This window comes from Leptonychotes weddellii, chromosome 2 (assembly GCF_054177405.1).
Source record: "Leptonychotes weddellii isolate Sample4059 chromosome 2, ASM5417740v2, whole genome shotgun sequence".
Lineage (NCBI taxonomy): Eukaryota > Metazoa > Chordata > Mammalia > Carnivora > Phocidae > Leptonychotes > Leptonychotes weddellii.
The window spans coordinates 157,726,621-157,750,860 of NC_138370.1; positions in this window are offsets into that span (position 1 = coordinate 157,726,621).

Below are 24,240 nucleotides of genomic sequence, written 5' to 3' on the forward strand. Positions count from 1 at the left end.
ATGGGAAGAAAATTTTAAATTTTACTATTTTAATATTATTATTATTACAGTACCAGAGAATGAATTCAATTATGTCTTTTTTTAAATTTTTTTTTAAAGATTTTATTTATTTATTTGACAGAGAAAGAGAAAGAGAGAGAGCACAAGTAGGCAAAGAGGCAGGCAGAGGGAGAGGGAGAAGCAGGCTCCCTGCTGAGCAGAGAGCCCGACATGGGGCTCGATCCCAGGTTCCTGGGATCATGACCCAAGCCTAAGGCAGCCGCTTAACTGACTGAGCCACCCAGGTGTCCCCATGTTTTTTTTTTTAAATGATGTTATTTATTACTTGAGAGAGAGAGAGCAGAAACAGGGGGAGCGGCAGAGAAAGGGGGAGAAGCAGGCTCCCTGCTGAGCAATGACCCCCAATGCGGGGCTCCATCCCAGGACTCCATCAGGGACCACGACTTGAACCAAAGGCAGACGCTTAACTGACTGAGCCACCCAGGTGCCCCAGAATTCAATTATGTCTAAAGTTGATATATATAGTTCATTTTTCCCATCATCATATTGCTCTATCAGGTATTGCAAACATTTTTTTCTGTTATATGAGTTCCATGAGAGCAGATATTTTATCTGTTGCCTGACTACTTTATCTCCAGCACATCATAGTACTTAAAAGAAATATTTGCTGAATGAATGAACAAATGAGTGAATGGGATATGTAAACATAAATTTGTGTGGTTAGACAATATGTTACAACATTTGGGTGTCTTAATCTGTCCAGGTTGCTATAGTAAAATATAGTTAAATATCATAGTCTGGGTAGCTTATAAACAACAGAAATTTATTTCTCACAATTCTGGAGGCTTGAAGTTCAAAGAATACCAGCATGGTCAAGTTCTGATGAAGGTCTCCTTCTGGGTTGCAGATTGCCAATTTCTTTCTGTGTTCTTGCACTGCAGAAGGGGCTAGGGAGTTTTGTGGGGCCTCTTTTATAAGAACATTAATCCCATTCATGAGGGCTCTGCCAAAGACGCTTACACGTTGGATCCTTACAAAGACCCTAATATCATCTCATTTGGGGGTTAGGATTCAGCATATGAATTTGGGGGAAACACATTTTCCTTGAAAAGGAAAAGTCCAATAATCCTCACCCCAAATTTCCCATGACTTTCTTCCATTCCGCTTTCCTGAATACTCATTGCAAATATTTCTAATTGATCAGAGAAGGGGTATAAGAATAAAAATAAAGTAGACTCGAATAGATTTATTTGCAGATAAACTAAATGACCTCCTTAGTAAAAGATATATAATGTAAAACAAGAAAAGTAGTCAAATTTAAAAGATAAAAGACTATTGTCATGGTAGGAAGTATTAATTATCTTTTACAATTGATTGACTCTGAATTAATGAATTCCCCATCATGAGTCATGTTTCAGAAAAATGGATAAATACCTTTTCAGAAGTAGTCATTCATTTCATCCTTTTCAATTATTCATTCAATTAATAGATAATTATAGAACACCAACCATTTGTCAGATATTAGGTTAAGCACTAATTATTCAATAAGATAAAGATAGATGTCATTCTTATCCTAATAATGCAGATTTCCTTAAAAACCATTAAATACATAATCATAATAAAGAACAACCCAGGATCAGTGGTGAAAGTAGTTGACCACCAAGACCCTCTCCCAGGATAATATTCGGTTCTACTATTGGTTGATAGAAAGGCCGCAAGGTATAGTACCTAAGGGTATTGACCTGAGTTAACTTGCCTAGGTTTTGATATTAACATTACCAGTGAATTAGACAAGATATTTAATATTTATGTACTTTGTTTTCCTCATTTATTAAATGGAGATAATTTTTTTAAATAGTTTAATAAGATTTAAATGAGGGATGAATGAATTATTTTAGTAACACACTCATCACTAACATACATATTGAAAACCTTATAAGAACTTGTTAAATAAATGATCTTTATGGAATCTTTAAAATATTAGACTTCTACGCACACTTGCAAATATGTACTTTAAGTATAGTGAGCTCCCCTTACTACATCTTAAGTTCAAAGAAGTTCATTGATAAACTTATTCCTCTACACAATACAATAGATTGACTGGTGGACTTCGTTGGGACATTGCATGATGTGAATGTGCTATTTAGTATTGTTTCTGAAGATACCTTAGAAGTAAATGATTAATATGATTTAAGTAATGAAAAGGAAGTACATGTGTTTATTGTTTTAGTAAGTAATACTAGATGAGCAAAGTCCAACCCCATAGAAAGAACCAAGCAACATTTATTATTTTTTTTAAGATTTTATTTATTTATTTGACAGAACGAGAGAGCAGGAGAGTACAAGCAGTGGAAGCGGCAGAGGGAGAGGGAGAAGCACGCCCCTCGCCGAGCAGGGAGGCCCACATGGGGCTCGATCCCAGGACCCTGGGATCACGACCGGAGCCAAAGGCAGTTGCTTAACCAACTGAGCCACCCAGGTGCCCACCATTTATTTTTTTGAGTGTCTATCAGAATTTAGCTGTGCAGGATAGGTTATAAGCATAAAGCCAGTAGCTTATGTAACTTAAGAAATACGGACAATACCTGTGTTGCTATTACTAAAGAGTACAGAACAATAGGAAATTATCATACCATGATTAAGCATTACAGACACCAACTGCCATAAGAGATGGAAGAAAAGGAAAGAAAATAGCTTGAATGGGCCAAATTAGATGTATTTTACCTCCTCCCAACCCAATTCCATATTCTCACCTTTTAAATCCATCTCTTACTTTCATTCTCAAATGGTTGGCTCTTCATGTCTTGTCTTGGGCTTTGTATGCTACAGGAGCTGAACAAAACATTAACTGAAAATCACTGACTGCTGTGCATTTTTCTTCCCAAGGTAGATAACCTTGTTTCCTCAGAGTTTGAATTGGAAATCCATGACTTATGGATGTGAGATTACCCCACTGGGCCCTAGAATAGTCTTCTTTGGGAATTCCAAGGCATGAGCAAAGAGCAATTTACACTGAGAAACATTCCCTTCTCTGAAGAATTTGGCATTTAAGGGTGATTTATTACAGCTTAGCTGTGCTTGTAACAGTCTTAAGAGTGCCTTATGTATACATAAGCAAACTTGGATTTATTTTAATTCCCTGGAATTAAATATTATTATGCTAGTTGAATAGAAATCTGGAAGCAAATTATTTGCTTTATATCCCCCAAACTATCCATGTAAATAAATGGAAATATTAATATTTTTAAATCTAGCATAGAAATAGGTAAATTTCTAAGCTTGTCTGATCAATTGCTGAAGGGTTGTTATAATACAGTTGTTTCAGGGAAACAAACCATTACAAAATAGATCTCATGTCTATTAACCTTCAAATGATATTTGCTATTAAGTGGGGAAGGGTCAAAGGGCGAGAAGGAAGTAATAGTTATTCAGCACCTAAATTCCTTTAACCACCGGTGTTTTAAAGTAGTCTATCACTACTTTTGTATAATAAAGATTTCTGTATTTAAAATAAAAGTTAATACTTACTGAGAACTTATTATGTACCAGGCACTGTTCCAAATATTAACTCATTTAATGTATAATAACTTACTAATGCTTATTTTAATTAATTCTACTTAATTCTAATAAGTAGATTTTTAAAAATGAGACAGAAGTCTAAGTAACTTGCTTAAGATTGTACAGTTGCAGTGGTGGAGTAAAAAACTCACCCAGTAGGTACGATCATATTCTATGCTCTTAACTCTTAAGTTACAACTGTTTCATATGGACTTATATTTCTATGTATTAGAATGCAAAACGATTTATATTTTTGCCTTGTTGGACTTTGCTAGCCCCAGAAAAACTTGTCATGATGTGGGAAATAAACTTTGTTATGATGTAAAAGAATTTTCCTTTAGAGATGGGAACCCACTGAGGTCATTTCAGGTGTTTTCTTATCTACTTCAAAAAATTAAAAGATGATTTCAGCCAAGACATGGAGGAGTTGCAAAACTGAATTGTTTTGAAGGTCAAGAAGGTACTCTTTGTTCTTGGGTTATGCTTTAAGGTTCCCCTATTCCAAGTGATTCAACTAGAAATGGATTCTTACAAATAAATCTTTTAATTAAATTAAATTAACAAAATTAACAAAAATTAATTAAATTAAATTAAATTAACAAAATGAGTAATGAGGAAAGTCTGTTGTTAAATAAAAACTATTTTCTTAGTAAGGAAAGATGTGAGCAAATTTGTGTTAGGTGGGGTCAATCTAGTAAAAATTATTTTTTGGCTTTAAATATATATAAAGAGTATACTAGTTTGCAAATTCTCTTCAGAAATAGATTACTAAAAGGTTTTTAAAAAGGAAATAAATAAAAAAAAACAGCAAATTTAAGGGACTTTGAGTGCCTTTTAAAATTTCTTGATTTTCATTGTCATTACCCAAGTCATTACAAGCTCTTATCTGCTGTAGGCTAGTGAGAAAACTAGTTGACTACTTCTTGCAGCCCTTTTCTGATAGTGCAGTGACATAGGAATGTGTTTTAACATGCTCATTAACAAGATGGCCATACATCTTCCCCTCATTATATCTAGTTGGTGGCCTTGAGAACTTGTCTGCAGGATTACTGTTTTTATTCAAATGGGAAGGAAAGAAATCATTGATATTTTTTGCTTAAAGTATATATAGATATGAAATACAGGAAAGTGTGTTAATAGATGTGTACACATCTGGAGAGAGTGCTTTATTCTATTTTTATTATTTTAGAAAGGCTGTGATTTTGATAATAATCTTCTATATCTATTTCTTTCTATAAATATTATTGTCGTACTTTAAGAGTTACAAACATGAGTCTTCTTTCCCAAGATCTCTTAATGTGAATTAATTTACTCTACTTAACAAACTTTATAATATATTTTTTAAGGATTTATTTGAGGGAGAGGGAGGGAGCGAGGGCCGTGCACGCATTGGGGGGGAGGGGCAAAAGAAGAGGGAGAGAAAATCTCCAGCTGACTCCCCATTGAATGAAGCACAACTAGGGGCCCAATCCCTGGAAGCTGAGATAATGACCTGAGCCAAAACCAAAAGTGGAACACTTAACCAACTGAGCCACCCAGCTGCCCCTACAATATATTTTTAAATGATTAAAGAGTCTTTGAAACCTTCATAAAATATTTACAGATAGAGAAAAGTCACTACCCTAAAATCAAAACCATCCTTCAAATTCTTTCTTTTCCATCACAACAACCACAACTATCATCATCTTTTGTGTCAACTATCAACCATCACCGACTTCATCTTTCATTATAGCAGATTCACCAGCATTGCATATTTCTTTCTCCAAACATTTACCTTTCATAAACACCTATGTGCAAGTGATTAATGTCAGGTATTTCCCAACAAAAGTGGACACCCTCCTTTTCTCTACATATTTTAAGAAATAGACTTTGATTCTCTTTTTCATATTCATTTCTATTTTCATTCCTCTCTTTTCCATTCTATCCGTTTTCTCCCCTCCCTCTTTCCTTCATTTCATGGCAATTGTGACTAGAAAAGTCCCTCCACGAACTTAACTGCAAATTGGCTTTTAGGTTCTAGTTAGTAAGAGCTGACCAGTTCACCTTAACAGAGTCACCAAGTAGGTCATGATCTGCAGTAACTTACTAGATAGTGTCATCTTTATCAGTGACAGTGAACAAATGACAAATAAGGCATTCTAAATCTTTGTTTTATTTTTGCACATCTCTGAAGGAAAATGAAATTGCTTGAAAAATTCAATGAACATGCTCTCCTATCACTAGGCAGTCTTCAGTTAATATTGTGCTACACACAAAAGAATTATAGAATGGCAAATGTGAACCTTTATACTGCATTAAATAACATTTTATGAACAGAAATAGAGCATATAATATGTGAGGCAAAGACATAGAACATGAGAATGTGGAATAAGATGTAATTTATTTTCTTAAAATGGCTCTTGTCTATTATATTTCAGTTCCATCTCGCTTTATGATAGATATTCTTATCAGACATTTATCTGCCATCACTTTCTGACATAATACACATCTTGTGATTTTCAATTTTATCACACAATAAACTTCCTTTATGTTCTCAAAAATAACATGAGTTAGAATTGACTAAAAATAATCCACAGTATTACCATAGGTATTTCAAACTAGAAAACTGATTCTTTGTACTCTACCTGGCTATAAAGAATGGATTTTGGAGGACATCGAAGGATTCCACCAAAACATCCTCCAAGAGTTTAATAGCTTTTATTTATAGTTAAATTACAAAGAGAATTTGTTCAGATTGTTACATGGAAACAAAAGAGACAAAAAAGATTTCTCTTTATATTTCAGCCTCTTTTGGCAGTTTCCTCCATATTAATAATTGTGGTTGATATAATATTAGAGTTATAAAAGTTCCTTAAGTTCCGTCATGGTGTTAATTTCCTTGTGATGCACTTTTAATTAAAATCGACAATGACTTTTCTGTTTGCTTCTACTACAAAATTAAAAACATAAGCTGAATTTCAAAGCATCACAGAGTGATCCTCTATCCAAATCCACCAAACTTGATAATGTTTTTGTCCCATCTGTGAAGTGTCTCTTTCTCTGACTTTATCTTTACAATCATCAATACCATCATGTTATTAATAGCTTCTAAAATCCTGTTTCATCTAAAAAAAACCTTACCAGTAAAGAAATCACATCTGTTTTATCCCTTTTAATTAGTCCTGTAATACCCATGGGTCTTTCCTCATAATCGCTTACAAATGGAACTAAAATTATGTATTTTCCTACTTTTGACATATTTAAACATTTTATAAAATGTGTAACAGCAAATAGGCATTATTTTGTCTGTAGATGGTTTATCTGGGTATTAGGCAGATTGAATCTATTGGATTTCATAAACAATTTAGGGAAAGTAAACTTTGAGACCATATACCCATTCTTTTGCCAAGCAAAATTTAAAAAATGCCTACCTAAGTGGCAATTAATTTATTAGTGGTAACAAATTACAAAATCATGCCCTTGTTATCTGCTCATTTTCTTTTTGTTTTCTGTCTTTACATCATCTAAAGTTGAATGCAGCTTAACCTCTGTAGTAATATAAATGCACTGCAAGTGGTTTGATACTTAAGAAAGTTTTTGTATGAACATTTTACTACATCTATATGAATGCTACTTTCATAAAGAGTATGACTCTTGTGTCAGACAACTAGGACTTGAATCCTGATCCAACCACCACTAGCTTTGTTACCCTGAGCATGAAACAATAAAATGGTAATAGCACCAATTTTATAAATTTGTTGGGTAAATAAAAGAGATAAAGCACTTAGCACAATCAATGCCTGGCACGTAGCACTTAAATATTAACACTTACTTTTCTGGCCAAAGATAGAAAAATCTATCAACACATAAAAAGTTTTACATATAATTATGTTGGTATATTTATTTTGTTCATTTATCTCATATATATGTGTTATATTCATATTCATATATATGAATGTGTCTTAAACTGAAAACTACTATAAGGCAAAGATGAATCTTGAACTCTTCCTACAAACCATCTAATATAAAATCTCTATAATTAATTCTGTACCTATAACTTTTTTTTCAAGTTTTTATTTAAATTCCAGGTAGTTAACATACAGTGTAATATTAGTTTCAGGTGTAGAATTTAGCTATTCATTGTTTATATACAACACCAAGTGCTCATCACAAGAAATGTTCTCCTTAATGCCCATCACCCATCTAACCCATCCCCCCACCCATCTCCCCACCAGCAGCCCTCAATTGTTCTCTATAGTTGAGAGTCTGTTTTCTGGTTGCTCGTACCAGTAGCTTTTATATGGTGAGAACAAAGCCCACTTTTTCCCCAATAAATTATAATTATACTCTAAGAGAAAGCTTATGTGACCTTTTGTAAAAGAAAACCCTTTTAGTACCTTTCAAAGGAAGACATATTACCTAAAAATACTATGGGACTCTACTCGTATTTATCATTACCCAATACTATTATTAAAACTTCACATTCAATGTTATGGATTCAAATTCTTTTTATGCAAAATATTTTTAAATATTTACGTATTTATTAACTGAATTCAAGGTAAGAAAAGTTCTCAAAAAAGTAAGATAGTAAAAGCAAATCAATTGCTTGAACACACTTAAGATTTTCATAATATAGTGCCATGAAAACTGGTGTAGAATTTAAAAATTGTGGCAGAAGGCCAAAGAGTTTGCAGTATCAGTGAGTTTTAGTTTAATTAAAACATTCGATTGGCAGTGTTTGGGAATGTGTTTACCCTTTAAGTGAAATATATTACTTATTGTTTGAAATTCATTAATTCTTAAAAACAAACCTCACAAAATTTATTACATATAATTGAATTCCAATACAGAATTACCTTGAGAAAATTTATTTTGGAAATCAAGGAAACCGAGATTTTATTTAAAGCTATCATAAAACTTGGTAGTTTTATTTTATTTTGTTTTGTTTCTTTTTTTTTTTTTAAGATTTTATTTAATTATTTAACAGAGAGACCCAGCCAGAGAGGGAACGCAAGCAGGGGGAGTGGGAGAGGGAGAAGCAGGCTTCCTGCAGAGCAGGGAGCCCGATGTGGGGCTCGATCCCAGGGCCCTGGGATCATGACCTGAGCCGAAGGCAGATGCTTAATGATTGAGCCACCCAGGTTCCCCTGTTTTGTTTTGTTTCAATTACTCTTTTATTTTATCAAAATATCAAGGTCACTTTTCATTCACCAGTTTGGTAAGAAGTCCAATATCAGTCACCATTGGACTCTTTTTTTAATGGCATGAAATCATGTGCCTCAAGAGCATGAGAACCGGCTTGGTTCCTAGTTCATGATGGTAACCATCATTGGTTACCTCCTTTTACAAAATACTGCTGAACTGACCCTCTACCTACCATCAGACAACATTTTTCAGGGAAGTCAGTTGTGATTCTCCCTAGTAACCCTGTTCTCTGACTGTAGGTTCTGTCACAATAGGGCATTGATTCTGTCTGCAAGGCAAGAAGCTTAGCGTAAAAAGGCTGCCATCCCCTGCCTAAGGTACTGTGTGTATGAGTAGAAATTAAAAAAAAAAAAAAAATCAGTTTGTGAAACATTTCACTTAATACAGTAGCCTGGAAAGGCTTCAGAAAGCTCACTTCTCCTACCTTTGGTTTTGGACCACTCTCTTCTTCAAGCACCCAACTGGGCAGTGGTTCTATAGGGCTTTTATAGTACAGAGAAGTTCTAGTTCTCCTTGCACACCTTTTTTTTTTTTTTTTTTTTAAAGATTTTTTATTTATTTATTTGAGAGAGAGAGAGAGACAGCGAGAGAGGGAATACAGCAGGGGGAGTGGGGGAGGGAGAAGCAGGCTTCCCGCCGAGCGGGGAGCCCGATGCGGGGCTCGATCCCAGGACCCTGGGATCATGACCTGAGCCGAAGGCAGTCGCTTAACCGACTGAGCCACCCAGGCGCCCCTCCTTGCACACCTTCTAATCAGTCGTTTTGAAATGCTTTAAAGAATGACACTTCTTGGAAAGGGAAGCAGGAAGATAAAATCGCCCTGAGGTTTTTTGTGTTTGTTTTTGGTTTTGTTTTTTGAATCTGATATATCGGAGCAAAGAAAAAAATAAGATCACAATAAAATATCTTACAACGCAGATATGATCATGCTCATATTGCAAAGGAGTAGTTTAGGTGAAATACCTTCTTTTTACGGCTGAAATAAATTACTCATTGCTAAAAAATTGGGGTAAAATGGGATTAGGGCCCAGATAACTAATTTTGTTACAGTGTTTCCTCTGTTGACTGGTTCTACTGCTTCTGAAGCACTCTTGATTGAAATTTAAAGCGGAGCATGTATTGTAAATACAAGACAAATGCTGATGCCAAATGAAATACACTCTAATCCATGGGTATGTCCATAGCTTAGGGTACTTACATAAAGACTTTTTGTCTAATATGGAATTCATTTTGATATGTAGGTCTTGAACATATGTTCATTGATGAGAGAGTAATCTCCGATATTAGTATGATTTTGTTCCTGCTTCTCTTCTCTGCCTGTGGCACACTTCTGTGTTAGGAGTGCAGATATACCATTGAAGAGGAAAGAAAGTTCCCTCTTCTCATGGAGTCTACAATCTAGTGAGGAAGACTACAGTAAAAAGAAAATAATTACATAACAAGGTAACAACACATTATGACAACTGATGTGGGGACGATGCTGTGGGGAGGAGGTAAGCTTTAGACAGGAAGGTGAGCTCAGGAGAACATTTCCTGCTAAGTAATATCTGAGCTCACAATTGCAGGAACACAGAGAGCCAGACATATCCATTTGGGGATTACAGCATTCCAGATGAAGGGAATGGTAGCAAGTACAAAGTCATTGAGGTATGATGAACTTTACATGATTGAGATACAGAAAGGAAGCTAGGCCAGTCCCACTCTCTTAAAGTAAGGGGAGACTACAAAGACATGGATTTGGAGATGGAAAGAAGAGCCAGGTCATACAGCATTTTATAATGCAAGGCCAGGAATTTGTATTTTAAGTGTAAAGGTGACTTATTATAATGCTTTAATCAGGAAAGATTTTTTTAAATGTTATTTTTAATAGTTAAGGAATAGGTTGTAGAAGTGTAAGGATGGAACAGGAAGTCTGACCAGGAGACAATGTTGACTTGGGCTAGCATAATGGTAGTAGACACAGAGAGAATTAGACAGATGCAAGTAGACCCTGCAGTTGAAGCTAATAGCTCTTCCTGATAGACTCAATGTGTATTATGTTGAAAATGGAGAAATTAAAGATTACCCAAGGTTCTGGATTAAAGATTACCCAAGTACCTAAGGCACTTGATTGAACGTGAATGCTGTTTATTTGCATGAGAAACTCGAAATTAACAGGAATGTGGTATGGAAAAGGATTAAGAGTTGCTTTTTGTCTTTGTATAGTAACACATTTAAGCCTATAAGGGAGCTACTATAATTATCAGCATTTGACAAAAGTTAGGAAACTTAGACTCTAAAAGAGAAAAGAAAAAAAGAAAAAGAAAAACTTGCCCAGTGTCACACAGGTAATCATGAATAGAGCTAGGATTTGAACCGATTGATTCCAAATACACGGAATCTCTGAGTAAAACCACTATGGGGAAAGTGGTGGGGGACATGGGGAGAAGGAGGAGGTTGGGAGACACGGGTAGGAGGAGTAGGTAGAGAGAAGGTTATAACCGCAAAGTGAAGGAAGAGAAATCAGCAGCAGAAGACACACTCTGTAAGGGAGTTAGCTGTTATTAACCCATCCCACCAAATAGTTTATTTGGTGAATATCCCCTGGGTGAAGCCCTGCATTTGATACTTTTACCGCTATATCATAATACCTATTCTTTGAACTTTATAGTTCAAAGGGATTTTTAGATCCAGAAACACTCTTCTCTTTGAGCATTATCTCCCTATTTTCTGGGGACTCTACAGATGCACTGGAAACATATACTTGCTCAGAAAAGAGAGAGCTTTTTATAATTTCCAAGTTCCAAAAATGAACAATTTCTTAGAAAATCACAGCTTTCATTTAAATGTTATGTCAATTTAGAATTTATAATAGAGAAGAACTAATAGCCCTGAATAGAAGCTACTGTATACATCAGTAAGTAATTTTAATGCTTACTCACCACTCTGCTAGGACACATGGCCTTAGCTTCTTGGCCTTTACAATTAGAGTCCTCTTTTGAATAAAGAAATAAAAAAATTGTCCAAAGTGGTGAAAAGTTCTGCAATGCAGACACATTTATTTCAGGACAATAGATGGAGCTAACCAATGAGTTTCACTGCTGCTTTTGAGTCAGGAACTATTAATAGTGTTTATAAATGGGATCAGCTAGAAGCCTAGACTACCACCTACCATATTGGTAGTTGGTGGTGCAAATGACAGACTGAAAAGCATTAAATAAAAATGGAAGAACGAATTAAAAGACTATGTAAATAAATAAATAATTTCTCTGACATTCTCTTGCATTTCATGCATGAGCTCAGTGCAGTGAATAGATTAACACGTTTAGTTTTCAATTCAGTAGCTGAGGTTTTTTATGAAAGTTGAGTAATACAGATGGTAGGCAATTATTCATGGTGCATCAGAAAGCCACTATGAAGACCCTATTAAAATACAACTGTTGATTAGTAATCATGGTTTCTGGAAAAAAAAAAAAAAACTTTGTAAAAAATGAAATCTCTGGTGGGTTCAAATGCTTGCTAATGCGTCAAGTTAAGGCAAGGTTAAGATGTCAGTGTCATTAACTACAAGATCAAATGACCTGGGTCCCTTATTTTCCCCTCTAAAGTCTGCTAATTTAAACCAGTGCTTTTATTATGATTATATTGTTATTATCAATGTGCCTTTCTAACATATCACGACTCTCATGTAGCCTTACAGTAACTATGATATTTCTTCTTTTTAAAAAAGTGACCCCCGTCTCTTCTTCGTTAAAGCATTCATTTAATTGGATTTTGCTTTTAAGGGTATTTGCAAAGTCATAGTACATGACTGCAATTGATAACAATCAGCACATAGTGCAACAGTAAATTTCACTGTTAATAATAATGACTTAATGAGAGCTCAGTACGAGGTGAATGCTTTCAAACTTGCTCCCTGTAGATCATCTCTAACTTTTCAAAATAACTTGCCAATATGTTATAGATTGAATTGCGTGCCCTCCCCACCCCCAAATTCATATGTTGAAACTCTAATCTCTAATGAGACTATATTTGGAGATAGAGCTTTTATGGAAGCAATTGAGATTAAATGATGTCATAAAAGTGGGACCCTAATCCAATAGGACTGCTGTCCTTATAAGAAGAGGTAGAGGACACCAGGAGTGCACAAACCCAGAGAAAAGCCCACATGCAGACACAGGAAGAAGGTGGCCATCTGCAATCAAGAAGAGAGGCCTCAGGAGAAGCAAAAACCACCCGACACCTTGACCTTGGACTTGTAGCCTCTAGAACTGTGAGAAAATACATTTCTGCTGCTTAAACTACCACATCTATGGGATTTCATTATGCAGCCCTAGCAGACTCAGAATACACAAGGTAAGGATCAATGTGACTATTTGAAAGGAAAGGGAACTGCCCGTCAAAGCTCAATCTGGAAGATTCCCCATGAGTGCCTGTTATGGGAATCAGCACTGGCTTGATCAATTGAAGGCTTTTCTGATTTCATAGCCTGGGTTGACCCACTATATTTACAAACGATCTCTTAGAGCTGAAAATTACTCTATTTAATTCCAAGCACTCTTGACGTATATGGAATTTGAGGTAAGGGAGTAAATATGTGAGCTTTGTTCTTATTTTTAAAATAATGTGGTGTTTGCTTCTACTTTTCTGGCTCTCCCAAGTCAGACGAGGCCAGAGCTCTTGTGTATTCTGAAAGGATTTTGATTATTTCACTCATGCCTTCAGTGCACTAATATCTAGTAGTCACCTACTATGTTCCTGGGAGGATTCTATTATTATGGATGCAACAAATAAGACATAAACCGGTCCTAAAGAGCTCCAAGGTACATTGTCCTATGGGAGGAATAAGCAAGAACAAATCACTAAAATATTCTTTAGCAGTGCAACTCACAGTGTGGTGCATGACCTCACACCAACCTGCAAAATCTTACTGGTCTGCCATGTGATTAGTACAAAAGGTGAGAGGGAACATTTAGAAATTTCTACAGTGATTTGGCATAAGTACAAAATCCAACCTTTTTGTGTGTGTATATTTACAAAAATATTGGTCTGGTCTGTGATCAACAGGGAATTAAACAAGCAAACAGACATACAAAAAATAGTCCATTACCACAGGTAGATTGAGAAGTTCTGTTCTACATGATGTCTGTGTTTCCCTCATCTTGAGGAGGGAAGATGGAAAAAAAATTTCAAACACATGAGTCTTTTATAGACAATCATCTGCATATTTTTATTGTATTTACTTCCACTTAGGTCAAGAGGAAATAAAATAAATAGTATAATTGGGGTCAGCTACTGAGTGTATTTTATTTTAAAGTAAAAAAAAGAGAAAAAAAGATTCTAAGATAACTTTATACAGATTGAGTCACTTTCTTATTTGTATTAGTTATCTATTGTCTCAATCAGAAAAATATAGCAATTGAGCTTAGGTAGTAATTAGACACCCACTCCTCTTGCTTAGTTTTACAAGGATTTAAAATAATTATCCAGGAACCTCTGCTTCTGCTATTATGGTTTAACAGGGAGATGAGCAGGTCAGGACCTGGATATGTTTTGAAGGCTGGAGCAAGGTGGGAGCTTCTGGATACATTTTTTGGTTTAATTTTTTCAGGGAATGTCCAGGCCATTCTTTTCTGGCTTTCCCAAGATGAGAAAGTTGGGATCCATGTGCCTTATCTTGGCCCAGGAGAATTCACTAACATCTCACTGGCAATCACTCACATGACTCCTGAAGAAAAGAACGTCTGGGTCATAAGAACATCTTGTTTGCAACCAGGGGAGACAGGGGCTTGGATACCTGGTCTATGCCATTATTATTTTCTTGAATTTTAAATGGTTTGATAGAAAAGAAATCACAGTGCAAAATTACAAGTGGGAATGGAAAGGTTTGGATGAACTAGTCCAGAAAATATTTGGCAACCAGTACAGAAAGGCAATGCAAAGTTAAAAATTGTTATGGACCGTCTTGGTGTCATAGAGAAAGAATTAATTAACCTATATATTTATAAGTAGAACAAAGTTTAAAAGATTTAACATTACATGTTTGGTAAATTTACAGAAAAAAATTAATACAATGAATTTATATATGAATCATGCCCATAGATACCCAATTACTAATAAATCTTTGTCCCTCCTCAAGTTTTATGGGAAACTCTGCTTGAATTTGAAGTGCTTTTGCTATGCAGAATTTCTATTCCACCTACTCTAATCTAGAAAAGCAATTGACTTTTGCCAGTTCTATTAAAAAACTGGTATACCACCTTTCCAGGCAGTGCAATAAGCTTTCCTCTTTTATTTCCACTTTCTACAAAGGAGAACTTGTTTTGTTTTCCTTTTCTCTTGGCAAAATCAAGAGAGAGTATAATTGCAACTCCCTGCATGTGCCTAGAATGAAATCCTTACAGAGGATTCTTTGCCATTAGAAATTAATCATTTTCTGGGACCTATTCTTCTTTTCCAAATTTTCTTTTTCCATGGAAGAGCTTATAAATTCCAATTTAAATTTAGGATGTAATTGGTTTCTTTATTAGTTTGTATAGGGTTTTTGGTACAATTGCAGGTATTTTTCTAAGGGAATAGCCTTTTTTTAAGTGCCAAGAGTCATTTGACTTTGAAATGTCAGAATGTTTGAGCAAGACCTTGGCATTCTTAATGTGGATATATGAATAAATTCTTCAAGAAAAACGCTATCAATTATGTTGCTATTTCTACTTTTAATTGAAAAAAAAAATCTAGATATGACCTAAATCCTGAGGAAATTGAATGTCATTGTGTAATATACATGAGAAAGTTTATCAAAGTTATAATATTTTAATTTTTATAAACCACATGAAAATCCTGGAAGTAACAGATGGTTATAATTAAACATTATGATGTCTCTTTTACTTTTACCCACATATTGTAACACACTAAGGAAGAGAGAGCAAGGAGAAGGGGCATGCTAAGTGGCAATTAATGAATACAGTTCTCCCATTTGGGAGGAATTGTGAAAATTGAAGTTTTTCTATATTAGGACCCAATTCAGCACCTTGGGTCTATCGTTTATTATATTCCGAAATCTGGAAGCTCACTTACACCCCTGACTCTCAAATTGGAACTAATAAATCTACCAGTATTGTTATGGATTTAAATGAGGGAAAACGTGAGTATACACATCATAAACTGGAAGACTCTATGTAAATGTGGATTATATTTGGGTTTCTGATGCTTACATCTACTCCTTCTCCATGTAAGACTTGAAACATTTAATTATATTCTGACCTAAGGGGAAACGTATATATTTCATTTTTAAATTATTGACAGTATGGACTGCATATATGCTGGAGAAATTAAACCACCACGTGGGTGTCTTTATTTACACTGATCTCTGAAATAATGGATGTCTTCCTCTATCATTTTTTTTCTTTGTGAACCAGAATTTATGTATTTTCCAAGGATTGATCAGGTGCCTTCTTAAGCATATTGGTATTTTCATCCTTTACCACCAATTTATTGCATACTTTTTTTTCCAGACACTCTTTGTCATTGGCTCTGTAGTGACAGGCAAAGATTCAGAATCCAAAATACCTGAGAGGTCGAAAAAATACCAGTAGGTCTCCAAATCTAATGGAAGGCATGTTTAGTATGGTGTCCTTTCTCCCAGTGAGTTGGCATTCTTTGGCACCTAGGGCAATCTAGAAAAGACAAACATTTGTCTGGTTGCTGAGAACTGGAAGAATTTCATTGCCTCATTTAGCAGAGGGACTCTACCGACAAATCACAATCTTTTCAAAGAAGTGCATTTGACCCAAGATTATATATGTCGCAGAAACATTTTCTCTCCTAATGTAACACAGCAGGAGCCCAGATTCCGGTTCCCCTCTTCTGCTGAGCTCTATCAGCTTTATGATTTCCATGACTTACAACATACTAATCTTGAATTCTCAGTTTCTAACCATCTCAGACTGCTGGAATAAAGATGAACATTATGCTTCTGAAGACCACAATTTGTCGTAATGCTTCTTAGATGTGTATATGTGTGGTTTAGGGTGGGAATTTATTTGTGAATCTATTGGAGATGACCTTAATAAAAAAATCTATAGACCAAAAAGATGTGAATGGTTCTGAATTATTTAAAAATAATTACCGGCAAATGAATGTGAATTTGCATCTATTGACTATTCCAGCTGACAAAGCTTCCTCCTATTTCAGGAATTTTTCACTTGCTTCCTTGTGCCTGACAAATCCTCTGATCCCCCTCCCTCGGCCCATCCCTTCCTGTGCATGTCTTGCTCACACCCATCTCCAACCACTCTCCCATGTCTACCACCAGACCTAGAAATGGCTGATTCCTTCTTTATGCTTTGTAATCTGCTTAAGGCTTTCCCTGATCACTCATCTTCACTCATTTTCTCAATGATACAAAAGCAGTTAATTTAGTCTAAAATTGTACACTATTAGTTATCTATATATAGAATATAGCCTTCATTAAGGTAGAGATACAATCTGTCTTATTCACCATTGAACTGTCAGTATCTAGAAGAATGTTTAGCATATAATGGTTTTCAATATATACTGTTATTGACTAACTAAATGAATTCAAGTTCTTTTGACTTTAAGGAAAATGCCAGATTTCCCCCAAAAGAAGGAGGATGGATAATTGAGAAGTTTTTCTTGACATTGTATTGGAGTTGATTTATTTTGAATATTTAATCTTTATAACTTAAATCATGCTAAAAGAAAGATTATGGGATATGCCATAAAACAAAGCTACATCAACTACTAGTTCCATTTATAAGCTATGTGGCCTTCGAAGAGGCACCTATGTAGACCTCAGTTTTTTCCATCTGCATATTTTCATTAATAATATTTATGAGACTTAATGAATATTCCTTTCTAGTCCTGATCTCACTCAAAACTCAAGATTCTTAGGTCCAACTACCTTTTTGAAATTTCCACCTGGATATCTAATTGACATCTCAAAACAGCATTTCCAAAGCTGAATTCAGTGATTTCCTCACTTAGTTTTCTCTATAATCTTTTCCACCTCAGTAAAAGGCAACTCCATTTCACTACTTGATTCACACCGAAACCTTGAAGTCACCATTGAATAATTTCTTTCAGATATTTCAATCTACATACAGCCTTTAAAATCATATTTTCTAAGTTTAAGATGTATCCAGAATTCAACTACTATTTGTCAAAATCCTTTTCCCTGGCTTGTAAAACTGTAGGTGTTTGGGCATCCTCACTACCTATCTACATTACCCTCCATCAAACTCCTTGCTCATTTCATTTCAGTCATTAACTTTCCCACCTTAGCTTGAACATTGTTAAACAACTCATACTTCAGGACCTTTTTCCAGAACAATCTTCTCTATATATCTATAGGACTAACTCTCTCCTGTCTTCGTCTTATCTACACAATGTCACTTCATCAGAGAGTTGTTTTATGACTACCTGCTATGGACTGAATGTATCCCCCCAAACTCGTATGTTGAAGCCCTCATGTAACAATATTTGGAAGTAGGGCCTTTGGGAGGTCATTAGATCATGAGAGTGGAGTTCTCATGATGAGATTAGTGTCCTTATAAGAAAAGGAAGAAAGGTAACGCTTTCTCTCTTTGCCAGGTGAGGACGTAACTAGTAGATATCCATCTCCATTCCAGAAAGAGAGCCCTCACCAAGAACCAAATATGTGGGCACTTTGATCTTGGAATTCCTACTCCAGAACCATGAGAAATGTTTGTTGTTTAAGCCACCCTGTCTATGGTAAATTTTTATAGGATTTCAAGCCAACTAAGACACTAGCTTCTATAAAATAGCATATTTCCTGTCATCAGTCTCTATTCCTGTTTTATTCTTTAATAAACTTATAGCAGACTTATCTATTCAATACGCCTTTATTATTTATTTACTATATGTTTTTTCCTAGTAGAATATAATCTCCTTGGACTTAAAGATTGCTTTATTCACTGTTTAGGATAGTGACTGGCTCACAATAAGTACTCAATTGTTGTTTTTTGAATGAATGAATAAATGAATGATCATTTTTGGTACTTAGAAGTTTCTTAGTAACTAACATACTTTATCATAATAATTACTTTCAGACTAAAGGATATCACGAGTGTCCATTTTAAAGATGTATCCAAGAAAACTGATTTTCAAATTAGGTTTTAATGATTATCCTTTATAATAACTACTAATTCACATTTTTAGTGTTCTCTCTGATGAAGCTGAGTTGACTCACAGATGAAAACTATCTGTGGGGAATATGTGAGCCACAATATGTGATTCCTTGAGACTAATCATATTCCTTCTATATGTTTTTATCTGAGGTTAAATTTATAGTCAGCATTTCACAAGAAGGCAAGTTAATAATAATTTGTTTCTCTTTGACATTTCTTTATTTATCAGATATGAAACTTAAGTGGAATTCTCATCTCTTATCAGAAATATCTACTGTAGACAATCTTTCAAAATTATATTTAAGATTGAGATATTCTGATACAGGCACTTTTCCATAAAATTCAAATAAAACTCTACCACCCCAATTCTAAACATGCTATATCTTCCTTCCTTATTTTCTTAAAGGCTCACTGAGAGATCTCAAAAAAAATTACAATTTGATTTATCATGAAACTTTTGAGTACGGGCCAAATCTTTAATTCCAGTAACATCACAAAATAGCATTTTTACCTCTTTTGCTACAACAACAGGTTGTATAAATTGTGTTAAGTTTCACACAAACTTCATGGCCTTCCTTCCTTCCTCCCTCCCTCCCTCCTTCTTTTCTTTTCTTTTTTCTTTCTTTCTTTCTTTCTTTCTTTCTTTCTTTCTTTCTTTCTTTCTTTCTTCCTTCCTTCCTTCCTTCCTTCCTTCCTTCCTTCCTTCCTTCCTTTCTTCCTTCCTTCCTTCCTTCCTTCTTTCCTTTCCTTTCCTTTCCCATCCTTTCTCCCTCTTTCCCTTCCTTTCTTTTCTCTTTCTCTTTCTTTTTTTCTCTTAATGCATCTTTAATTAATGTGTTCTACATTGGTCAGAATTCCAATTCAAATGCAAACAACTGAAAACAAGAGGGTACCTTCTTGGAATAGTGTATATCTGTAAATGGATCTCAGATCCTTTTTCAAAAACGAGAACTCACTTAAGAAGGTGTCCACACAAGGACACCTGGGTGGCTCAGTTGGTTAAGCATCTGCCTTCAGCTCAGGTCATGATCTCAGGGTCCTGGGTTTGAGCCCCATATGGGTCTCCTTGCTCAGTGGGGTGTCTGCTTCTCCCTCTCCCGCTGCCCCTCCCCCTGCTTGTGCTCTCTCTCTTTGACTGACTGAGCCACCCAGATGCCCCAAGTTACATTTAAATTATTAATTTTTGTGAACTTCTATAGGAAAGGGAATGTTTTGTTCATTTCTTTTTTTTTTCTTTTTTAAAGATTTTGTTTATTTTTTTGACAGAGAGAGACACAGCGAGAGAGGGAACACAAGCAGGGGGAATGGGAGAGGGAGAAGCAGGCTTCGCTCGGAGCAGGGAGCCCAATGCGGGGCTCGATCCCAGGACCCTGGGATCATGACCTGAGCTGAAGGCAGACGCTTAATGACTGAGCCACCCAGGTGCCCCTGTTCATTTCTTTATTCTAATTTCTACCAAGAATTATACCATATCCAGATATAAAGTAGCACTCAATGATTCTGGTTAAAGAATTGAAGAAATGAAAGAATAATGATAACTAATTTCTTTCTTTACAATTATAAATGCCTTCTCTATGTGTAGACATTATTTTAGTTGATAAATATAAAGTTCCCTTGTGTGAGGAAAGTTGTCATGTAAGTAAGGTCCATGCAACGTAATAATCGCAAAGTCATTTTGGTGTTGACAATGATATTTGAGAATACATAGTTAAATACAAGATAAACTGCAATCTACAACATTCATCAATTTAATTTTGGTAATTCCTCTCCATGCAACACTGTTCTCTCCAAATCTATCTTCCCTATATGTAAATACACTTTAGTGGATTAATTGTTCCCCCATAATTAAAAAAAAATCTCCTATTAATGCAAATATGTGCAAATTATTTTAGCATTTTAGATTCATGAGTACTGTTAGAAACTTCCTGACTTCTCAGTCCCCACTGCAACACCCAGAGATTTCCTTCCATCATTTTGACAATAGGAATGATTTTGTAAATACTCCTTGAATGTATTTCACAGGTCAGCAGTCTCACTCCAATATAGATCTACATCTTAGATTAGATCATAATTTGTTTTCTGCTTTACCTTCACCCTGATGTGTTATTTCATATAATGAAACAGTAAATCAATAGAATCCTTGTGGGTAGGATTCAGTAAAGAAAACAACCTGTGTTCTGCTTAATTATAAACTCATTAAAATGAGAACATGACATTTCCAAAGCACTGATTTGTTCTTACAAGTCAAATTTCACTGAAAGCTAAGTGTGAAGCTTAATGTCCTGAAAACAATCTTAATTAACTAAAACCATGCACAAACGATCACTGATCTGGTTGGACCTCAAGAGCCTACTGATTTTGTCCTCCAAAAGAATAGGTATAGTAGGTCACAGATAAGTAATTTGCTCAATTATAGCTGGAATCTCTACCTAGTCCAGAACTCTATAAAGGTAATATATATATATATTCTCAGAGAAAACTTATTTTTCTCATACAATTTGTGTGTGATTTGATTACAATGTCAAGGAGAAAAGCACTAATCTATAATGCCTTATAAAAGAAATTGTAGATATGTTTAGAAATGGTGTTCAAGGGTCCTAATATCCATATATAAATAGATAATTCATAATTTAGCTATGTACATGAGTCACACTTTAATTTGCTAATATTTATTTTTCTTCTTTCTGGTCTCTTATTAATAAGTTAGTATTTTATTTTTTGGAGGCAACAATTAGCACAATAAGGCTTGGTGATTGGATCAGGGTCAACTAGGTAGTTAATGACAGAAGAATGTGCTGCTCTTATTATTTCTGGAAAAGAGATCACCCTGTGTGTCAAAACATTTGGACGCATGGAGCATCTTTTCTCAGAACATCTAACTTGCTGTGCCTGTGATTATCTTGATTCAATCATAAGGAGAGACTCTTCAAAGGGCTCATTCCCCTGGAATCCTCACTTGGAATTCAATGGCCATTTTGCATTAGTAACTTCACTTACCATTGTACATTACCATTTCAGGAAGTATACTCTAAAATGTAAGCTAGAATGCACCATATTTAAAAGCAATCTCCAAATGTCAATATTTTGAAAATGCAAAAACAAAACAAAATAAAAACCCATGAATCCTATCCTGATCCATTTTTCTTAACTGATCTGTTCCACAGTTTGGGCACTGAAGGCTTTAAAAATAATTTCAATATGTTTTTATTTGCTGTGACAAGATAACTCTCTGGGTTTCAGCACTTGGCAGATAATTAAAATATGTGGAATACTACTGTCCTGGTAGTTGCTTTACTTTGGAACAGATTTACTTGAGAAATAATGAAATATTGTTAACTTCTAGGCTTCCCCATCACATTAGAAGGTTAATTTATTTAAAAAGAGCAGTGAATTAAACAGCTGGACTGAAATGCACATTTCACATCATCATCAAAGTGTGATGTCTTCCTATGGAAATTGGGTGAAAACCTGTCCTATAAGCTATTATTCTCCCATGTAACTGGTCTACCACTCATTAAGTCTGTCTTATCCTCAGGGAACAATGAAAAGAAGCATCTGCAAGGAAGTAGAAAGTGTTCTCTGGCCACTGATGTAATTGGATTGGGTGTATTTATGTTCTAGCAGATCAGGGTCAAAGACTTGAATTGAATTTGAAATTGCACTGTAATTCTCGCTAAATGAAAAAAAAATTAGGAAGAAATGATCTCTGAAATTATATATTTAAAAGTGGAATCACCCAAGCCTGTAAAATGTTTGCCCTGAAATATACCTCCCCCAAGGGACAATATTCTAAATAAAGAAATCTACATTTATTCTTCACTACAAATAGCTGATAACCAATAAACTGTGAGTCAAAGAGGATTATGTTTAAGAAAGCTGCCTTCTCTATTACCCTCTTGATATCAGAAGTAAAGAGACAGGCATTGGGGTGAGAAGTAATTACTTTTGAGTTATTATATCTTCTGGAATATTATGTTTCACATTTTTGTGGTTTTTAGAACTATATTTGGAAATACATAAATATAATACACATACATATATATATCAAATACATATATTTGATATATATCTGCATACTTAATATATATCTGTATACTTAAACAATTTTTCAAACAGAAATGGATATTAATCAATAATTTTTATTCTTCTTAAAACACTAGTTCCCAGAGAAAAGAATAAGGCTGCTGCAGCAAACAAAACGGGACTTTCCACCAAAACTTATTTTATTTAGATGTAGGCTTATATGACCAAAATGAATGTGAAGATTAATAATTTTGGACATAGGATTTTTGAAATGCTGATGTACAAATTTAGACATATATAATATTTTTTTATAAACCTTCCACCTTTTGCCTCTAGTTACCACATACCCTACAAAATTTCCACAATACAAGATGTTAACTTCATTATTTCTGAAAACTACAATACAGTCATTAGGTTAGAAAACCATAGCTTTCAAAACACGATGGCCACTGCATCACCTGAATGACATACGAACTTTCTGTATCAAGACATTGCATTGCAGCAGGAAACAAAATGTTCTCTATAATGAGATAGAACAGAGGGGCATCGTGAAAGTGGCCGATGGAAGAATGAATTTAGAAATTCATGGGTCATTGCTGCTATAAACATCAGGGTGCACATATCCCTTCAGATCCTTACATTTGTATCTTTGGGGTAAATACCCAGTAGTGCAATTGCTGGATCATATGGTAGCTCTCTTTTCAACTTTTTGAGGAACCTCCATACTGTTTTCCAGAGTGGTTGCACCAGCTTGCATTCCCACCAACTGTGTAGGAGGGTTCCCCTTTCTCCGCATCCCCGCCAACATCTGTCGTTTCCTGACTTGTTAATTTTAGCCATTTTGACTGGTGTGAGCAAACTGTGGAAAGAGCCAAGATGTCCATTGAAAGATGAATGGATAAAGAAGATGTGATACACACACACACACACACACACACACACACACAATGGAATATTATGCAGCCATCAAAAGGAATGAGATCTTGCCATTTGCAACAATGTGGATGGAACTGGAGGGTGTTATGCTGAGTGAAATAAGTCAATCAGAGAAAGACATGTATCATATGACCTCACTGATATGAAGAGTTCTTATCCTCTAAAATGTAAGCTAGAATGCACCATATTTAAAAGCAATCTCCACATGTAAATTTTTTGAAAATGCAAAAAAACTGAGGGTTGCTGGAGTGGGGGGTGGTGGGAGGAATGGGGTGGCTGGGTGATAGACATTGGGGAGGGTATGTGCTATGGTGAGCACTGTGAATTTTGCAAGACTGTTGAATCACAGATCTGTACCTGTGAAACAAATAATGCAATACATGTTAAGGAAAAA